This window comes from Pleurodeles waltl, chromosome 7, assembly GCF_031143425.1.
Source record: "Pleurodeles waltl isolate 20211129_DDA chromosome 7, aPleWal1.hap1.20221129, whole genome shotgun sequence".
NCBI lineage: Eukaryota > Metazoa > Chordata > Amphibia > Caudata > Salamandridae > Pleurodeles > Pleurodeles waltl.
Window position 1 is genome coordinate 23,441,416 of NC_090446.1, and position 22,370 is coordinate 23,463,785.

A 22,370-nucleotide genomic window follows, 5' to 3' on the forward strand; every position below is an offset into this window, starting at 1 on the left:
AACTAACACCAGGGATTTGATAGCAAACATTCTTCCCTGCCTTTGGAACCAAGGCAACATAGAACCTTAGAACAAAGGGTCTACTTCCCCCCTTCATATATGAATCACAAAGCATTCTATTAATGGGTTACAATGGAAACTAAAATTGTAAAGCATGCATACAGAATAAAGATGTAATAATGAAATAAAAGTACACCCTTTCATGACCTGGTCTGAATAAATGTAAATGTAGAAGAATACCAATTAGAGCTTCTAATAACAACCAAGGGTTAACATAGATCACTCCACCAGGATACTAAAATGTTCAAGCTCAGGCTGATTCTTTTATATAGTCCTTCAGATATGAGAGTGGTTTTCTTTCTCTCCTCCCTCTACGTCATCCTCTCTCATCCAGAATCCTGATACACTTTCATCAACAACACTTCTTCTTACCTCACTAACTGGATCGGCTTCTGACAAGCTATCTATTGGTTCAGCTACCTTATTCCCAGTCAACATGAACCCACTACATCCTTCTTCCTCCTTCACATCCATTTACAATTCCTCGCAACTTCCTCCTCTCTGATAAAATGCAACTCTGCCTTTGATCCACTTGGTCCCATTCATCAACACTACATACAAAACACTCACTTAGATGACTTTGAACAAACCACAAAATGCGAACCATCCTCTTCCCACACATCCATCCTTTACCTTCACCCAGTCCCCAGTACGAGTGTCTGAACCTCTGCACTCTTGTAAAACCTTTTCTATACTGTTACCATCTGCCAACCAACTTGGAACTAGCTTTTTTCTGACTTTGCGCCCCCTCACTATTTCAAAAGGTGATTTGACAACAACTTTAAGTACCATAGTACGGTGGTCCCAGACAGCTTCTGGAAATGCTTCCTTTATATTGGTGCCACATTTCACAGCCAACTGAATAGTCCCTATAACCGTGCAGTTTATTCTTTCCAAAAAGCCACTGGCCTGTGGGTTATAAAGGGTCGTACGATGATGTTTAATCTTATGCAATGTCAAACATTCCCTCATTTCAACACAAGTCAATTGTGTCCCGTTGTCTATAATTACTCTTTGAGGAAAATCTTCCTTTCCAAAAAGTCCGCTCAAATTAGTAATGGTGTTTCTTGTGGACACCTCTTTCATAAACATGACTTCTATCCATTTTGAATCCACATCGACCAACACCGTGCAAAACCTACAACCCAAACGCACTCCTGACAAAGGCCCAATAAATTCCACAAAGATAGTCTGCCACACCACCGGATCGTTAATGATTCCCATCACGACTTCATTCCTACTTTCAACCTTTTTTTGCTCTCTTTACATTTTATACAATTCTGCACCCATTGAGCAGTTTGTGTGTCAACGATAGGCCACCAAAAGTTCTCTTTCACTTTCCTTTGAGTTAGCTTTTGGCCCAGATGCCCTTCATGCGCCAATTGTATGTTCTGTCTTCTTAAATTCTCTGGCAGTATACCTCTGTCCCCTCTCATCATTACACACCTATCACTGATTGACAACTCTTCAAATATTTTTATGTATAATCTCACAGACAAGGCAACTGCACTTTCTCCCCTTCCACCTTTAGCAATCCTTTAATCACACTCTGCACAACTTTATCTTCTGCCATCTCTTGTACCCACTCTTCTTTTGCAAAGACACCCAGACCGTGGTGCACCACATCTGCCAACCATGCTACAAACGTTTCCTTTTCTTTGTTTATGTCTTACACCAACTGACACCAGGGATTTGATTACAAACATTCTTCTCTGCCTTTGGAACTAGAAACAACATAGAACCTTAGAACAAAGGTTCTACTTATGACAGACTTCAACAGAACGACCTAGCAGAAGTAAATGAGGAGGGTAAACATATGGAACCACAGTTCACAATTTGGAAAGGAAGGGCGCAAACATAGTAACCATAAAGAACAATTGACAAATTGATACAAGGCTAATACATTAAATGGTCAACATTTAACAATATTTAAGAAATAAACGGAATTCAACTCTATCCCATTATTGATCCCAGAATCTCATACATAAAAACCTTAAGTCTTCTATTGCATGATAGCCTATTCCATTAGGATTATGGGACAGAAGTACTGTATGAGTGTTTGCTGACAGCAGTTTGCGTGTGTGAATGACCTGGTACGGACTGGCAGGCCTGCACGAAAAGAAATGTTAAAATTGTGTTCATAAACATTAACAATAATGAGTTACAACAACAGAACATGTTGTCCTAAACCTCTGGCTTTAGGAGGGCCTTCTTTTATGGCGGATGTGCACATGTACAGAAGGCAAAGGGAGTCACTCACAGTGAGGCGAGTCAATGACAGAAGTGGGCTGACCCTCTGTCCCATGCTGTATACTGTGGTGGGCAGAAACAGATTTGAGTGACAATTTAAAAGACCAGTAGGTGAAGAATATGGGCTAAAGCCCATATAAGAATGTATTTTTTTTTATTATTGAAAAAAACACAAAAGGTCTTGGGTAAATCCAAACCGAAAAATGTCGGAAATTGGCTCTGGAATGAGTGTCTGCTGGGTTTGAGAAAAAAAATCCAAAGTGAGAATAAGTAACATATTGAGGTGAAACAATGAAGTGAAATAATTACATTTTTTTATCTAAACAAAAACAATATAGGTAGATTTTAAAGTACTGGTGTCAAAAGAAGGTATTGAGGGAAGACAGACAAAATGAAAGGTCCCCAAAGAAGAAAAATGGAACAAGATATAGGGACATACAAAACTGGCCATCTCTGTCATCAATAATAACCTGGAAGTGGAAAGTCCACACATACTGCTTTTTACTCATTAAAACTCTTGTTCACACATGAGACAGATATTTTCAAACATTTTTACAGGTGTGGAATTAGAGGTTTTATACAGAAATACCATACTGAGCACAAGATTTAAACATATATTTAAAGTAACAGGTAAAACACAAAGGAAGATGTTAAATGGAGAAAAAATAATGGGGCAAACTGGAAATTCCTATTTTAATGGGATTTTTCAAGTACATTGTAACATTGAAACATGCAACTTAAATTCGGAGATTGAGCAGAGTTTGTCATAAGAGAAAACATAACATTGAAATAATCAAGAATGATTGCTGACAATTTTGTAAAACAAAAATTTAAGCAATATCCTGCCTATGGGGAGAAGATAAAAGAGAGGAGCAGAGAAGGACAACACTGAAATTCTATATGCACAAGATATTAGTATTTATCAAGGATGAATGCAGGAAGCTGTGAATCTCATGTGTGCTGATGGGTTTGGAGTTGAACCAATAGGTCCTGGCATATTCTAGATTGATAATGGTACATGTGGCAAAGAGCAGGGAGAGATGCAGACAGAAAATAATAATCTCACACCATACCAAGCAGTATCCTGACCCCTCCCTTGCATGGATGGATATTTATGTTAAGAAGAGTAAGCAGAATGTGTGATGCTCTGTAATAAACATGGGCTTTCTTTTCCAGCCACAATTTAACATCCCTGCATGGCCAACTCAATCTCTCAGTTGTGTTACAGATGCTTTGCAGTGTTCACGTGTTCTCTACGTTTAAAGGTCTCCCAATTCCAACAAAGATCTAACAAATGGATTGCTCGTGGAAACATTCAATGTTTAGTTTGAAGGTCTTCTGCGGGAGAGTTTCTACACAGGGAAGGCTTCAGAATTCAAACTGGAAGGCTTTCTTCACACATATCCATTGGTTCAAGGATAAACAGGAGGTGCGGTGGATCTCTCTCTTTCTGTAGGCACCACAGCTGTGTTTCTGGTTCGATGAGTTACCATTTTGTATCTTTATCCTGGTGGAAGTCAGAGAGCAGAAAACAGGAAGACTCAGTGTTAATTCAACAGATGTCTGTGTGGTGGTTGTGGGGGGTGTATGTGTGCAAATTCACATGTTCCTGTGTGTGTTGATATGAGTGCAATCATGTATGCTCTGTGGTATAAGTGTTTGTCATTTCAGTTCTGAACTTTTGTGTCCATCTCTCTTGAACTGGCATAACAGCCTGTGCACCAGATTGGTCTCAGTACACCTAATCTTCCATCTCTACCTCTACCTGTGAGTTTTGAGTAGAAAAACTAAGAACTATTTGGGCATGAGTACAGAATACACATCTTCTCAAAGCTTCCAGTACATAAAGAGGCTCCTAGCTGTGAGACAAAGAATCCAAACACATAAGTCAGAAAACTATGATTTCCCAAGAGTGAAATAAAAATCACAAGCATGTCCTGGGGATTGAGTGTACTTCCCTTACCCTTGCAATGAAACCTCAAGATTGAAGGATTGATTCTGGTGTGGACAATGAGTAGAATTTGGCATTTTGGTGATGTACTACCATTAGTTGTGCACAAAATGAATGGGGATGTAGACTAAATCTCATCTCCCTCAGCTGAGGTTATGCACATATTTCTCACTGTCTAGTAACCGTCCATTCAGTGAGATGATAAATATTTAGAAACTGTTTCTAAGCACTTCATTCTTATTATTCATTGATCATCATGTATGTCATTAAACAGTCTCAAAGCACTCCTTTCATATTATCTAATGAGCATAATATTATAAGGTTCAGTGCTAATTGATAAACCTGTATTAATTCATGGACGATGATTCATGAAAGCACGGACCAAGATTTGTTGAGATTGTTGGGCAATCTTGACTATAGCAGTGTCCCCACAGAGATACAAAGCACTGACAGACCACACATGATGTTTGCATATAATCTCCTTCCCAAATGAAGATCTTTTTAAAGAGAAGTTTATAGGTCAAGAGAAAAGAAAACTCCTTTGAGAAATTAGATTGTCTCATGAAGGGGATGAGAGCTGTTGTACTAATGAACATCAACGCCACCAATATTGTAGTACAAGAGTTTCAAAGGCAAATATTGAAGAACAAAATATTGAACAATAAGTGTAGGAAAGTCATTCTTTTTGGCATGGTCACTCTCACTTTTTGCCTGCTATCAGTATGCGTAGAATGTTTTCACTGGGAGCCTGCTAACCAGGACCCCAGTGATTGTGCTCTCTCCCTCTAAATTTGGTTGCCTAGCACTTTGCACACCCCACAATTGGCACACTGGTGCCTCCTTATAAGTCTCTAGTATATTGTACTTAGGTACCCAGGGCATTGGGGCACCAGGGCTTCCCCATGGGCTGCAGCAATTGTGCACCCACCCACTGGAGCCCATGAAAATGTGTCTGCAGGTCTGCCATTGCAGCCTTCATGAAAAGGTGCATGCACCCTTTCCCTTCAGGTCGCTGTAAGTCAACCCTAAGGTAGGCCCTACTAGCTCAGAAGACAGGGTGCAGGTTCCTGTGTGTGAGGGCACCCCTAAGTGCCCCTACAAACTCCTGCTCCATTACACTGGACTACGTAAGTGTGGGGAAGCCATGTTATCCATTTACTGGACACAGGTCACTACCTATGTCCAGCTACATAATGATAACTCTGAACCTGGGCATGTTTGGTATCAAACATGTTGGAACCATATGTCAATACTGTTGCCAGTATTGATTGTATGATTCAGTTCACTCTGGTGCCTCCTTTCAGTTCCCTCCCCACAGTATTGCTCCTACCAGTCTTCTATGGTTTTATGGGCAGCCCATGCTGCTGCCACCCCTCAGACATGTTTCTGCCTCCCTTCTGCTTGACCATCTCAGGCAGGGGAAGGCCGAACAAAGGATTTCCTGTGGGAGAGGGAATCAACACCCTCTCCCTTGGAAATAGGTGTTACAAGGCTTGGGAGGGGTAGCCTCCCCAAGCCATCGGTTTGCTTTAAAGGGTACATTTGGTGCCCTCCTTGCCTAAACTGATTTGCACCAGTACAAGGATCCCCGGTCCTTGCTCTGGCACGAAACTGGACAAAGGAAAGGGGAGTGATCACTCCCCTGTCCATCACCACCCCAGGGGTGGTGCCCAGAGCTCCTCCAGGTGGTCACTTGATTCTGCCATCTTGAAACTAAGATGTGCAGATGCCCCTGGGAGCATCTGAATGGCAAGGTCAGGCAGGTGATGTCACAGTCCCCTCCTGACAGATGGTCACCTTACTAGGTGACCATACCCCCTTTTGGGGCTATTTAGGGACTTCCATGAGGGTGGATCACCAGATTCGACATGCAAGATTCCACCTGGACTCCTCTGCATTGTTTACATCTTCTGGCTACTGGAACCACAACTGGACTCTTCAGGAACCGACAAAGCTGCAACTCCGGTGATGACCTCACTTTGCAACATTGTTTCTCCGGTTCCTTCCATCAACTGCAACATTTCCCCTGCTGTGCATCTTCTAGGGTCAACAAGGCTTCAGCCTACACCAAGAAGCAAGAATCTCCCTTGGAGTGAATGAGTCACTCCCCTCCATCTGCAGGCACCACCTGCAAAGACGTCCAGCTGCATTGCTCTGCTCTCCATTGGAACTGCATGGATCGTGCATCACAGGTGGTGGTCTGGAGTGGGCCTCTTGGTCCTCTCTCCCAGCTGTTCAACTGGGGATACAATGAGCCCTTGCACCTCCTTGCAGGACAGTACCCCTGTGCACTGCGACTCTTGCAGCTACCAAAGCTTGTTGTCCCCTGCTCCAAGGAATCTTCAGGATCGTAGTAGCCCTGGCCCCCTGCACTTCTTCCTGCCAAGCACAGTCTCCTCTCTGCTGCTCCAGTGACGTGGAACTCCTCTTTATTTGTGCCAACTGGGCCTCACTCTGACTTACTGTGCCTGCTGCCAGTGGATGCTGTGACTGCTTATGTTGGCTTTCCTGGCTGCCGAGAGTCACCCCGGACTCCCCTCCAAGGGTCGAGTCCCCTGGGCCTTGCTGGTCCTCTTCAGCCTTGAAACTCTTCTTCTGCGCCTCTTGCGTTTGCCAAGGTTTGTTGGTGGTTCTCCAACAATGCATCTGTGACTGGGGGTGAGTGTTTGCATTGTTCAGCACTCCAGCCATCATCCTTTTGCGTTGCTAATGTTCTCCAACAATACCAATTATCTGCAACCCAAGGACCAATGTGGGACACCATCTGCACCACTCCAGGGACTCCTTTTCAGCTACTGGGCTCCACAGCTGGTCTTCTTCTTCCCCCGTCAGCCTGGTCCTTCATTCATAGAAGGCTGGACTGGACTCTGTCCCCTTCTTTTCAGGTCCTCTTCAACCAGAATCCACTGTTGGTTTCTTCTAGTCTGGTCCTATTCTTGTACAATATTTTTTTCAAGTCCTCCTTTTAGTCTTTGGAGAGACGAGGCACTTACCTCTGCTCTCCTGGTACTCACCTCTTGGGGGTCTCTAGTTCTTCCAGCTCCCCTCTAACAACTCCACATCCTGTGGTGGGGGACTGTATCTTGCATTCCACTTTTAGTATATGGTTTGGCACTCCCCTAGGGCCCTATCTATTTTTACTCAGTATTGCCAATGCTTGTTGTTTCTATGCTAATTGCTGATTGCTATTGTGTATATAATTAGTGTGTACTAGCCTCCAGTTGGGGGGAACTGCCTATATGTATTCTAGTTTTGTTTTACTATAAAGTACCTTTAATTTTGTAACACTGTGGGGTTCTTTCATGTGAGATAAGTTGATGTGTGACTATAGTGGTATTGCAAGAGCTTTGCATGTCTCCTAGATAAGTTTTGGCTGCTCAGCTACAGCTACCCCTAGAGAGCCCTGGCTTCCTAGACACTGCCTACGTTTCACTAATAAGGGATAGCTTGACCTGGTATAAGGTGTAAGTACCATAGGTACCCACCACATACCAGGCCAGCGTTCTACAATAAGTGCATGTAGGGCAGTATAGGTTTACTGTTTCTAACTCCATATCTACGTAACGTGCTTGCATATCTGTATGTGGAGTTTTCTATGAAACATCTAGTCTTCCTTACCTGGCAATATTTGTCCCCAGTATTTTCCACCAATATAGTGAGTTTGATATTCAGGGTCTGAAAAACACCTCTTGTTCTGCACTAACTGTGATTACTTTAAAAGAGGTCAATGTGAAGAACAGTTTAACAATGAGCTTAGTTTATGACCACAAATCTATGGTTATTCTTGTATAAGTGCATCCGTTTTGTAATGTGTTTTTTTACTTCACAAACTTTGTGAAGTTGGGGAATGTGTATACAAAAGGTGCTGGTGAAAAATCCCACAAAATATTTTCTTTTCTGAGAAAATCACCACTACCTACTTGTAATTAGTGAATTACAACACAGGATATTTTAGCTGAAAAAAATGTGTCAACACTAAAGTTTTAGGAGTAGGTTTCTCCTCAAATGTTTTCCTGTTTGGAATTTTGTGCAAAATCAACATGCTTTGCATCCTTTGGTAACGTCTGTTAATTTGTCTCATGGCCACATAATGCTCCCACCAAAAAGAAATAAACAATGAAAAGAAATATGGCATTCTATCGATAAGACAAAACTCTTTTGAAATATAGTTTGTGCAAACAGGTTCTAAAGGTTGGCATTCCCTCTCATCCCTTCACATTCCATGCATCGGTGAAGGAAGAGCCCTTACCAATATCTGACAGATGAGAGTGTTTACACTCGCAACCCCTGGTTTCTAAAGATGGACATCCTTGCCTACAGTGTAAATCCTGTCTAACATGCTGAGGGCCTGTGCCCCTCAGAGTAATGTTTAACGTGATCAAATGACCGTGACCAGTTCTGCTTTCTTTATTACTAACCTGGAGGGAAATGTGGCCCACCACCAACACCTCTGTTTCCATACATCACAAGTGCACTCAGCAGGTTTAAAATAAATACCTCCAGTGGAGGGGTGGAGGAAAGGGGGGTAGTAAAGAAACTTTACAATAGTGCACACAAAGGCTAATCATTCTGCAATCATTTTATTTCTTGTATAATTGTCAAGGATGTTAGTGTTAAAATTAACTACTGTTTCTCTTGCCAAAATGTGATTTGGAAACTAAATCCACCTATATGAAGAAATTAGGGTGTTTCAATTCTGTGACACAAATATCAAAAATATGATGTATAACTGCATTTCAAATAGAATGATATGTACATTTTCTGGCACCGTTATTGATGAATAAGAAGTGCGGATGACACACGTCATATGCCACCAAATGATAGCTTACTATCCATAATATCAAGCTTGAGCGTCTGATTGTTTGCTTGTTAGATCCTCACACTCGCTGGTGGTATCATGCTTCATCATTGGGTCTCATCTTGATCCCTAAAAACCAGGATGGGCTCAACCATATTCCAGGGAGCACTTTGAATATTTTCCTGCCAGGGTCTTAAAAATAAAAATATCTCAGACCACCTTGGTACCCCTTTATTATTAGTGTTCCTGGTATAATTAAAAACTGTAGACGGGATGCCTATGAAGGTATTGGTCGTACACCCTACATAAAAGTTGACATGTTTCAGCCCTAACGGATATTGGCTATAGAGGCCAGAGCTGTAATCAGTACTAGGGGTACTGTATGCCCCGGTACAATGTCATGCAGAAATGTCAGTCAATCTAAAACCCTTTCCCATGATGTTCTCATTCTGGGTCCCTAAATTTTCAGGATGTTATGCTTCATGGGAGAAGTGGGGGGATATGCTCCTGTAGTCACACATTCATCAAGGGTGTTGTTACCTGTATCACCTATTCGGACTCTGTTTCCTCCCCGATGACATACCTCAGCCATGCTCATTTATTCAAAACAAAGTCTCGACCAGGATCACTGCTGAGATCAAAAATGGTAGAGGGAAAGAAACCTCATTTGCCATTCATTGATTAGAATTTTTAGGAATATTATTGTTGCCTTTACAGACCCAATCACTACTACCGGCCTGTAAGAATAAATAGATACTTTGTTTCTCTACTTAGTTAGTTAGTTACTGGTTACTAGTTTTCAGGTGATGGTTCTCTAGTCATTGTGTGTGATTACTCGGCTGGATTATAATATTCTGTACACTTTATTAATAAAATAGTAACAAGCTTGGCAATCTCATATGTGCAGAAAAATCTGTTGTTAATAATTTTTAAATATAGCATGGTGAAGATTATTAGTGAAGACTAATTTATCCCAATAAGAATTTGCGATTAATTTGTAAAGATTACACCATTGAGTGTGCTTGCTTTGAAACATATGGTATGAACAATAATATTGTTCTCAAGTGAGCTCTAGGAGTTGTTATAGATATCAACATAGCACGCATGCGGTGCATCTGATTTGGTTCTTGGTTATTTCCTCTTTTTCTCAAGATTCGTCTTGACGGTGTCAAATGTAGATGGTGCGTCATATGACACATAACACTGTTGTTTTATGTTATTACAATCTCTCAACCTAAAACTGTGATTTGACTAACTTGGTGAATATTATTGACTGCAATTGTATGTATGTATTACCCATAGGGAAATTGTATCCGTTACTTTGCTGTCTTTTAATTTATTTTGTTTTAATTTTGCACCTTATGCCTCGCTATTTGTCACTGGGGATATGGTGGAGGAATTTGCATATTATCTCAAAAGAGGTTGCAATTTAATGTACTATATTTCTAGTCCTGAAGAAGTCAACTGGGATATAAATATCCAGAGGCGAAACACCTGACCGCTGAAAGATTTGCTGATGCTCACCTTTAGTTGAGAATAAAGGATACGAGAAGATAACTCGCAAAGGAGTGGATTCCGAGTACTGTTGCAGTGCTCGAGATTATTGTTTACTTTCATGGACATTGTCCTTCTAAAGAAAGCTTTATGGATTTTCTTCACCTTTTGAGCAGCCAGTGAAAGTACTTGATAATATCTAAAACACATGTAGTTGGAATATCTGTAACTAAGTGTCTGTGCTCCGAAATTGCCCAGTGTCCATTTCCTCTCCACTTCTACTAGTACCTAGGTTTGTTCTTTACTGGTCACAAAAATACTGGTCACAATTTGGGACCATATTCTCCTACATCTGGCCCACAATTCTTAATTGTCTAAACTTCTCTCACTAAGTCCATTTCTCCTCAGCTATGTCTTTTATTGGATGCAGCCAGTTGTGCTCAGGAATAATCTATACTATTTGCTTTTCCATTTGCTCTCATATCTTCAATTTCAGCAATGCAAGACTTTGGCAGTTAGTTGTTCTTGACTCACCAGAGCTATGACCTGCTGTGATGGAATCATTCAGGATCTTGATAGATTTTTGATTGCTGTGGAAAGAATTGGTACCAAAGAAGGACAGTGTAAACCTTGTCTCTGTGTCGCAGATGGCTAGCAGAAGTGTCACAACAAAAGTGTGGTTGGTATCTTGTGTGCCAAGTGTGAGCAGAGCCTGGCACACCAAAGCCCTCATTACGAGATCGGTGTTTTTTGGGCACACCCGCCACCAGACCGCCGCATTACGAGTCACAAAGTGAAAATGCCGTAAAACAGGCCAAAATTCGATACCGCCAGGCCAAACAAGGGCGTGAGACAGGCGGTTCCACCACTAGCACCGCCACTACGTCACAACTCCGCCCACCATATTACAATGCACTTTTGTGCACGGTGGTACCTGCATGGCAGTGAACCCTTGGCGGTTCGCACCACCGTGCATCATCCAATAGGATTGCGTTGCTGCATTGGGGGACTGGGGCCCATGATGATCGTCGCTGGCTGTAAGGTCAGGTACGCAGGGGCTGTCACCACAGACATCGACCCCCTCCTAGACGACCCCCTCAATGTGGACTGCAGTGTGGCTCAGTCAGGTAGGTGGGTCGACTGTAATGGGAGAGTGGAGGGTGCCTGTGTGTGAGGTGTGCATGTGTGTGTGCATGCATATGTGTGTGTATATGGGTGTGTGGACATGTGGGGGTGTATGTAGGGGCGACAGGAATGTTTATTCCTGCCGCCGGGTGCATTACCACCAGGGTTTTCATGGTGGGGCAACCACAGGAAAACCCTGGAGGTAAGCACCCTCATAATACGATCAGCAGTGTGGGGCATGCTGCTGGCCCTGAGGAGGCCCCCACTGGCTGCAGCGGTCCGCCCGCACTGGCAGGCCTGCTCCTAATACAGCGGTCTACACTGCCAGGCCCAAAGTGGTGAGACCACCCTCTCCACTGCTGTGGTCCTCAGACCGCCTTAGTCGTAATGAGGGCCCAAGTGTGAGCATCCCAGATACTAAACATGCTTTGTGTATAAAGCTGGCTCAGGCTCTTCTAGAATGGAACATGTCTCACATCAGCCAAGTTTCCAATCCAAACAGTGTTTGGGCCCAAGTGCATCAGGAGGCAAGAACAATCCACACTCCTGTGACATGAGGTTTGTTCTAAATTTTGTGTAATGGGCGGTGATCTGAATGCTTGGTGTGTTTTGGATGAAGGAAAGATACACACAACAGGCAGCATATCCTTTTAGTAGTGCACAGTAACACTACTCCCCGTAACAGGATAGACTGAATTTGCAGGCAGCATTCAAATATATCTGATAGGTAATTCAATTCAATAAATATTGCCATTTTGGGCTGCGCTGCTACCCATACTTTGCATTCAACACATTTCTATAGATGTAATTTTAATGCACACTATATCCATGTTTGGTGCCACACTAGCAGTGCTGATGGGGTCTTGTTGGGCTCAATTGCAATTGGTTACCCTCTCTACTGTAACATTTACAGCGTTTTTTAAGAAAGGTAAGGGCACAAGAAAAATGTTGCTGAGTGTGCATGTTGGAAAATGGGTTATTGGTAAGGGCAGGTAAGTACCTACACTTAGCAATAGGACACCAACCTCCACTTAGGTGCAGTTAGGTCTCAGTAAATTAAACCCAGCTCAACCCTTGGTAACTTGGCAATGAGCGACAAGACTTAACTTAGGAGACAAAGCATAAAGCATTAAAATATCACAAAACAGTAATTAAATAAAACACAGTAAACAGTTCAAAAATCCGACACCAAAATGAATAAAATCGGATAAGGAAAACCAGAGATATGATTTTTTTAAAGAATGAATGCTTTCTAGCGCATAGAAGCAACTAGAGCTCAAAGGGTTAAAAAGGTCACACTGGAAAGGAACAAAGTCCTGAGTTCAGGCCACCCATGAGGTAAGACTGTCAAACTTACTTTCAGAAGTGTTTGATTCAGGAAAGTGGTCCACAGCACCAGCCAAGGGTTCAGAGGCTCTGGTGTGCCTCTTGGGGTCTGGCACTACAACTCCCAAAATGCACCTCTTCAACTTATGGAGTTGCTCCAAACGTCTCCAAACTTCTGGATCTTCTTCCAGAGGTTCTTTTTGTGTCCTTGAAGTGTCCACAACTTGATCCAAGGTTCCAGGAGCTCTGAGTTGCTCCTAGGGAGTTGGGACTACAATTCCCAGAATGCACCTGGTCAGAATCCTCAAATGGCCACTGGACGCTGGACAGCTGGGCTCTGCTTGCAGGACTTGATGCACGGGACTCAGGGCAGCTCCTTTGTACCTGTAGCAAACAGGGAGTCCCTTCTTGAAGCAGTAGAAGACAGGTAAAGTCCTTTCAGTGGTGAAGCCCAAGTGTGCATCTGGTGCAGTCCTCCAGAGAGCAGTGTCCAGGTGCAGGTCAGGGGTCCAGCAAGGCAGTCCTTCTTCTCCTGCAGTTCTTCCTTGTGGGAATCTGATAGGGATCTGAAGTGTGGGTGCAGGTCTGCCAGTTTTATCCTTGCTCCTGGGTAAAAAACAGGGGGGGTCCGAGTTCTCCAGTCAGGGGCAGGGTTCTTCCCCCTGTGATGACCACCTCCTGGGAAGTTTGGCAAAAATCAATCCCAGGGAGCAACATTCCTCAAAAATCCATCATGGCTGAAAGTGATTTTTGGAGGTTACATCTGCATGAGCCCACCCACTGGTGTGGTTAAAAATCCTAAACATACCCCTCTCCTGCCCTCTCCTAATTTAATCAATGGGGCACCTAATTGTCTGGGTTTGCAGGATGTGAGGGTGTTGCTGGGTTGCTCCAATGCCCTTCTCTGCCTTTAAAAACCAGTTTGGCAGCCCTCGCCCATTACTGCTTCACCATCTGCTGAGGTGAGATCTCCTCCCACAGGCACATCTCTTTGTGTGGAGCCAGGCCATTTCACACCTTATCAAGGCAGCCTGGCCGCATTTGGCTGATGTGCTTAGGGTTCGATCCTGAGGCAAGGCTCCCTTCCAGGTGGGAGAAACTCGTATTTATCGCCACTGTGGTTGCTAGATCTCTTTTGTTAAGAAACTGGCGATCTGAGCTGTCTCCCATTTGTCAACAATGGCGGAACAAAATGACGCAAGTCAAGAATCAGGAAATGCGATATACTAATAGAGTAGGAAGCGGTAAAAAGATTTCACTGATTTGGGGTGAATGTTTTTTAGATAAGCCTGGGTGAATCTGCCTATGGTTAAATTCACTATTTATTACTGAAAGAGCATGCATAGGTATTTATTTTCATTGTAAGTGGCAATGTATTATTTTTGTTACTAATTTGATCGATCCTGAAATCATTTTTTTTTAAAAAAAGGCAGGCTGGCCAGGCTGCCAGAGGCTGACCAATCAGAGCACAGCAGCAAAAACACTGCAGGGCTGAAGTTGGCAACTTTTTAGGTAAAGATTAAAACTCTTTAACAGAACAAGTTATATTAAATCCAACAACTGGAAGTTGTGGGATTTATTATAACAATTAATTTGATACCAAACTTCTGGTATCTGTTACTTAAGGGGACTTTTAAAATTAAAATAAAGTCTCCCCATTCTAGCCTATGGAGGCCATTCACTACAATGAGGAAAAAACGAATTTGGCTGTTTTACCTCACCAGGGCTTATAAAACTATTTGTATAAGGTCCCTGCTTATAGTTACATGGCACCCAGCCCTAGTAGTGCATAGGGCACACCTTAGGGGTGACTTATACATAAAAATAAGGTAGTTTAAGACTTTGGAACTACGTTTAATTCCAAAGTCGAATTTGCATGTAACTTTAATTTAAAAGCAGCCAGCAAGGCAGGCCTGCCTTTAAAATGACACTTGTGACCTATGGGTGCACTACCTATGCTGGGGTCCCTAAACCTACATGCCTTACCATATACTAGGGACTTATAGGTAGGTTGACTTAGCCAATTATAATTAGCCTAATTTGCATACTGATTTTACACAGAGCACAGGCCCTGGGGCTGGTTAGCAGTACCCAGGGCACCATCAGAGTCAGGAAAACACCAGCAAAAAGTGGAAAATGGGGACAAAACGTTAGGGGGGCTCTGCAATCAGCCCTGTTCTCTCACAGTGCACATATTCATTTTCATTTATGTGACAACACTGAGTTTGCCTTTAATCTACTCTTTAAAGGGGTGCATGGGTGTCCCCATCAAATTTTGTATGACCTTCAGAACATATTTAGGTGTCATGGATGGTTCTTGTTTAAGGCCAGAAAGAAAACATGATGCTTTCAATGTACCATTTGGGCACCTAGGCTCAGGTGAACAGGCTGGCGGTGCTCCCATGGGCATTCTGACCGCGGCTGTAGATACGGGAAACCGGCGGTGTCCCGCCGGTTTCCCGCTGCCCAAGGGAATCCTCCATGGCGGCGCTGCAAGCAGCGCCGCCATGGGGATTCCGACCCCCTTCCCGCCAGCCTGGTTCTGGCGGTTTTGACCGCCAGAACCTGGCTGGCGGTAACGGGTGTCGCGGGGCCCCTGGGGGCCCCTGCAGTGCCCATGCCACTGGCATGGGCACTGCAGGGGCCCCCTAACAGGGCCCCACCAAGATTTTCAGTGTCTGCCAAGCAGACACTGAAAATCGCGACGGGTGCAACTGCACCCGTCGCACCCCTTCCACTCCGCCGGCTCTATTCGGAGCCGGCATCCTCATGGAAGGGGGTTTCCCGCTGGGCTGGCGGGCGGCCTTCTGGCGGTCGCCCGCCAGCCCAGCGGGAAACTCAGAATAACCGCAGCGGTCTTTTGACCGCGCAGCGGTATTCTGGCGGTTCCCGCTTGGCGGGCGGCTCCCGCCGCCCGCCAAGCTCAGAATGACCCCCATAGTGTGGTGTAATGTCAGTAATGCTTCCAAACTTGAAGTGGGGGGGGGGGTTCTCAACACCAGGTTGTGGGGACTCGTTTATGAGTCAACAGTAACATGTTGAGAATGCACAGATGCAGTGTGGACCGAGCAACATGTTGAGACCGCACAAATGCAGTGGGGACCCAGCAACAATATGTTGAGACTGCACAGATGCAGTGGGGAGCCAGCAACAGCATCTTAAGACTGCACAGATGCAATGTGGACACAGCAACAACATGTTGTGACTACACAGATGCAGTGGGGAGTCAGGAACAACATGTTGAGACTGGACAGATCTAGTGTGGAGCCAGCAACAACATATTGAGACTTCACAGATGCAGTGTGGATCAAGGAACAACATGCTGAGACTGCACAGATGCAGTGTGGACCCAGCAGCAACATATTGAGACTGTACAGCTGCTGTGTGGACCCAGCAACAACATGTTTACACCGCACAGATGCAGTGTGGACCCAGCAGCAACATGTTGAGACTGCACAGATGCTGTGTGACCCCAGCATCTGTGCAGATGCACAGATGCAATAGGGAGCCAGCAACAACATGCTGAGACTGCACAGATGGTGTGTGGAGTCAGCAACAACATGCTGAGACTGCACAGATGGTGTGTGGACTCAGCAACAACATGCTGAGACTGAAGAGATACAGTGGGGAGCTAGCAACAAGTTGAGACTGCACAGATGCAGTGGGGGGCAGAAACAGCATGTTGAGTGTGGTGCTGACCCTTTTGGAGGTGATATATATGTGGTGAGGAGGAGGTTAGAAGGCACAGACATAATTTCTTGAGCCCTACACATCCTAAAGACATTGGACGTTTTACTTCCTGACTGCAGAGTTTTCTTTCTCTACTTTAATTATAGATTTTGATTATCTTGCTGTCTTAATTTGTAATGTTTTATCCTTTTGTAAATCAAGTACCTAATGACAGGTGACTGGTGCCTTCCAGTCTCTGCTTGTCTAGAGTGTGGAATCTTCTCAGTTCTGGGGTGAATTTTAACCTCTAACCTTCTGACACTGGGACATGATTCTAGTGCCAGGCTGCCCATTCTGCCCCTTGGCACTTCCCAGTCAAGCTCCATGCCAAGGGGTTCCTTTCCCACCCCTCTGCTCAATCATTGTTGATTTCACAACCATAGAACATTGTCATAAAAGTGCAACACAATCACTGCAGTTTCAACTGCTCATCACAACTTCTAGTAACAGTGCTACAAACAACAATCACACTCGACCTCTTAAACTGCTGCCATCTGTGTGGTCAGTTTCACCACAAGACTCCACCCTCCTGATAATACTGAACACATCTGAGAGTGTGGGTGTTATAGTGGCAAGCCCATGCTGATAAGCAACTAATACATACTTGTATGTTGGACTGGTGGATGCATCTGGCCATGTCCACCTCTTCTGCGTCTCGTTGTATTGATATCCTGTCCAGATGAAGTCCGCGCCATCACCCATTCTGTCCAGTAAGTCCTGCAAGTGAAGAACACACACTGTGTCAGCTGGACTGGCAACTCTGAACAAGCATTTGCAGTGCAATGGGTCTCGCATGTGCTCGAGTTAGAGCTATTAGTGTTGTAAACTCCAAACCGAACTTTTCTTGCCACATAAACTGAAAATGAAAAGTAAAACAGTTTCACATAAGGTAGCCGACGGCCACCATGAGCGTGAAACCTATCAGCAAAAGTGGATTTATCCATGTAACCAGCAAAGTGCAATTATTTATGTTACAGGCAAAAGTGCAACTATCCATGTGGCAGGGTCAATGTTATGCAAAGCGCTCGACTACTGCCCAGCAGGATCGCGCTGCGTAGGAAATAAAAATAAAAAGTAGTCCAGAAGCCATGCAGAAAACCAAGAGCCTCGTATGTTTTCAGCAGTTTACCGGTGCTCTCGAGGAGGGCTAAACACCGTAAAAGGCATGACTTGTGCATGCCTTCCACTATTGAAAACAAGCACATTTTAAAAGCCAAGCCTACGAACCAACCACACTGATGGGTGTGACATGGGCGTGGTTAAAAGCCCCCAGAGAGATTACAACAGGGGCCAGAGCACTTGCGCACTTGACCCTAAAAACTGGTGCACCCAAAGCAAGAGGGAGGAGAAGAAAAACAGCCCTGGGGACAGGCACTGGAAAAGCAAACGCTGGACACACGAATCAAACATTGGTAAACAAAGTGGAGGCCTTATAACTGAAAAATAATAATAATAAGATTAAATGTTGTCATTATACATTTGTGTAGGTTCAGGGCAACTTATCCTCAGCCACGTAGCTGAGAGAGCGAGGCCCGACTTCCTGTTTTACCATTACAGCACCAATTGGAAACAAACTTTGACAAAGCCACTAAGTCTGCCTTGGCAAGCTGGGGCATTTTTAGCAGCTTTACATAGCACAAACATGACCCGGAGACATTGAAGTGCTTCTTAGGAGAACCAGATCATATTTTGCATAGTTTGGGCACAGGAAGATTAAGCAATTGGGCCAGAATCGCAAGTTGGTGAGCCGAGGCCAGTACACAGTGCCCAAGTCTGCAACTCCAGCTATTAGGGCACGACTTCTAGCTAATTACTTACAAATATATAAATATTGTAAGCATGTGCCACAAAATTTAAGAAATTAAATAAAATAACCATTACAAAGTAGGTTCTTCCTAGATGGATGCTGTACTTGGAATAGTTATTGAAACCATTTTGATTTGCAATGCACCTCAGAGGAAAATTTTAGTCTTATTTATGCAAAGAAAATATGCCATTGCATTTGAATTACTTTGACCTGAAGACATAGTTTAAACACACAGGGATGACTGACAAATGAAAAAAGACTTTGAAATAAAAAGCATAGAGTAACGCATTGGCCCTTCAGCTACGGCATTGAAGGGCACTTCTTTTAAGTCAGAAGTGCTGGCCTGATTTTGAGTCATACATTCACCTGGAGAGTGCTGCTTTTTCAGTTTAGAAGAATATAGTTACTCAAAGAAGCATTCAGTCTAGAATGCCTTGTGAGTCATCAAGGAAGGGAAAGCTCTGCCTTGACTCGGCAGCTATTTTCTAGTGTTATCAGGGATGTGCCATCTGAAGGCAATCACCAGAGGAGTGGAATGTGGGTTTTTTAAGAGAGAAGATGGCACTGTTCAACAGTGGAGTAGACGACTGATGGCAACATCCAACAAGGGAGTAGACGGCTGATAGTAGGGTCTAACAAGGGTGCAGGTGGCTGATGGCAGCATCTAACAAGGGACAAAGTGGCTGATGGCAGCATCCAACAAGGGTGTACACCACTAATGGCAGCATCCAACGAGGGTGTAGATGGCTGATGGCACAGTGCAACAAAGGAGCAGGTGGCTGATGGCAGTCTCTGGCAGGGGAGTAGATGGCTGATGGCAGCATCCAACATCGGTGTAGACAGCTGATGGCAGTGTCCAACAATGGAGTAGATGGCTGATGGAAGCATCCAAGTGTCTAGATGGCTGATGGCAGCATCTAACAAGGGAGTTGGCGACTGATGGCAGCATCCAACAAGCGTGTAGACCGCTGATAGCAGTATCCAATAAGGGGGTAGACAGCTGATGGCACTGTTCAACAAGGGAGTAGGCGGCTGATGGCCGTGTCTAACACAGGAGTAGAGATCTGATGGCAGCGTTAAACAAGGAATTAGATGGCTGATGTCTGTGTCCAACAAGGGTTTAGAAGGCTGATGGCAACATCCAACAAGGGAGTAGAAGGCTGATGGCAGCATCTAATAAGGGAGTAGATGGTTGATGGCAGTCTCCAACAAGGGTGTAGATTGCTGATGGTAGTGTCCAAAAAGGGTGTAGACAACCCATGGCATCATGGAACAAGGGAGTAGAGGGCTCATGGCAACGTCCAACAAGGGAATAGAGTGCTGATGGCAGCATGCAGCAGGGGAATAGATGACTGATGGTAGCATCCAACAAAGGTGTAGATGGCTGATGGCAGTGTCTAACAAGTGAGTAATGGTCTGATGGCAGCGTCTAACAAGGGAGTAGATGGCTGACGGCAGCGTCCAAAAAGTGCTTAGACGGCTGATGGCAGCATCCAACAAGGGTGTAGATGGCTGATGGCAGTGTCCAACAAGGGAGTAGAGGGCTGATGGCAGCATCTAACAAGGGAATAGATGGCTGAAGGCAGTGCCAAGAAGGGTGTAGACGGCTGATGGCAGTGTCCAACAAGGAAGTAGAGGTCTGATGGCAGCATCCAACAAGGGTAGAGGTGGCTGATGGCAGTGTCCACCAAGGGTGTAGACTGCTCATGGCAGTGTCCAACAAGGGAGCATAGGGCTGATGGCATCATCCAACAAGAGAATAGAGGGCTCATGGCAGCATCCAATCAAGAACTAGAGGGCTCATGGCAGCACCATAAAACCAACAGATCTATATGGCCGAGCTTTGGCAGGAAAGATGTACTCACCAATGAAGTCCATCACGAAGATGGCAGATGACTGAGAATACCAAATCCAATCACAAAAGGAACATTGAGTGACTAACATTCAAGTCGCCATAGTCTTGTCATTCAGCAAAATTCATCTGTGTAAATATTTGCATCCTATCAATTTGAATTGTTTAAACATGCCAGAAAGGCTAAAGCAAGTGCAGAATGATAGTGTAGTTAAAAATGATCTGTACACACATTTCATTAATTTGATTAATGTTCACAAGAAGTGCAATGGGCTTCTTTTGTGGAGTGAACTGGAAATAAAAAGAAATGTTACTTTGCTGAACACTTACTTTTCTTGGCTATAAATTCAATTAGTAGTTCATTGCTCTCAGAAATGTAGGGAAAAATGTACACAGGGGATCAATAAGGAGAGCACTGGGACTTCATGATGCTTTGCTGGATTCTCAGTCTTTTTAAAAAAAAAAAATCCCTTGGAACTAGGTTAATTAGCACCCAAGCTGAAACCTCCCACTTCCAACCACCCGTCAAAATAAAAAACCGTGACCTATCAAGCCCAGCAGACTACAGGCCCATGTCAAATGGACCATACTTAAGAAAAATATTTGAAAGAGCAGTATTCAGCCAACTTTAAAAATTTACAGAAGGAAATTACTTAATGTCAGACCAGCAGTGGTGCTTCGGACCAAGAAGAAGGATAAAGTCGGCCATCATATCTATTTGGGATAACCTACAACTCACAGTAGATGAAAATGAAGTGGCTGCCCCATTACCTCTGAATTTATCACCAGCATTTGACACTTTCATGACCACACCCTACTAAAAAACAATCATTTTGCAAAACTTGAAAATGCTCTAAAATGGATTGCTTATTACTTCAAATATAGTATACCTACCACCTTTCACATCAGCTCCTCACACCCAACACTGTGGCATTCCTCAGGGGTCCATCATATCCACTCCATTATTCAAAATCTACCTAACCCCTCTCAAATTTAATTAAACCATGGTTGGTGGTTTCATCATTCCACAGTATGATGATAACCGCACACTAACAAAATGAGGCAGGCGTCATCTGTTTCAATTTGTTATTTATTGATTTAAAATGTTGGACACCACTTGGATCCGCAAACACTACTTAAAGTTTTTTTTAGCAGAAAGTGCAAATTTAATAAAAAGTCTAAGATGGCAAGGGCAGTAAATGGGCATTTAGGGAGAGCATACAAAGGAGACAAGGAAAGAGGTGGGAAACACATGCACCCTCTTGGAGTAGTTAACCAAAAAGAAAAATGAGCTTCCTAAAAGTGACATATGGAACAACAGAAGCCAGCCAATCAAAGAGATGTTAAGGGGGCTATGCTGTATAGAAGGGACAAACACAATTTTCAAGTTGGGACATGGAACGCCTATTATTTTGTCATCATTTTTCCTTTGTTATTTTTCTCTCTCATTCTTACTTTTTCAGCATTAATATTTCTTTGTTTCCTTCACTATGCATATAAGCTTACAATCCACACCCCCCTGCCATGGTGTTGGACCTGACATCCTTAGTGTGGCCTTCCCCCAAACTATTTGCTTCACCCCTCCTGTTTTCTGAAATAGGTTCTATTTTTATTCGGACTCTGTGCACTTTACCACTGCTAACCAGTGATAAGATACTTGTACTTGCTCTCTACAACATGGTAAAATTGGTGTATATCTGATTGACACATTTAATTTACGTATGGCTCATATGATACTACATGTACCCAGGCCCTGTAAATGAAATGATGCTAGTGGACCTGTAGCATGTATGTGCCATCCATTAAAGTAGTCCTTTAGAACATGTCACAGGCCTGCCATTGCAGCTTGTAGTGAAGTTTTAAACTGCCAATTCGACCTGGCAAAATAAAGCTTTGCTAGGCCTAAGTCTTCCTTTTTAATACATATATTTCACCCCTAAGGAAGGCCCTAAAAAACCCATAGAACAGGGTTCATTGT

At 43.7% G+C, this 22,370-nt stretch overlaps 1 long non-coding RNA gene across 1 annotated transcript in view; it reads right to left on the minus strand.

Annotated features, from left to right (window-relative positions):
* Nucleotides 1-3,168: 3,168 nt before the first annotated feature.
* Nucleotides 3,169-22,370, minus strand: part of LOC138247141 (uncharacterized) — a 61,066-nt gene continuing 41,864 nt past the window's right edge. The window contains exons 2-3 of the long non-coding RNA XR_011194347.1: nt 17,338-17,450; nt 3,169-3,817 (exon numbers count right to left, since the gene is read on the minus strand). This is a non-coding gene — a long non-coding RNA (uncharacterized lncRNA). The remainder of the gene's footprint in view (nt 3,818-17,337; nt 17,451-22,370) is intronic.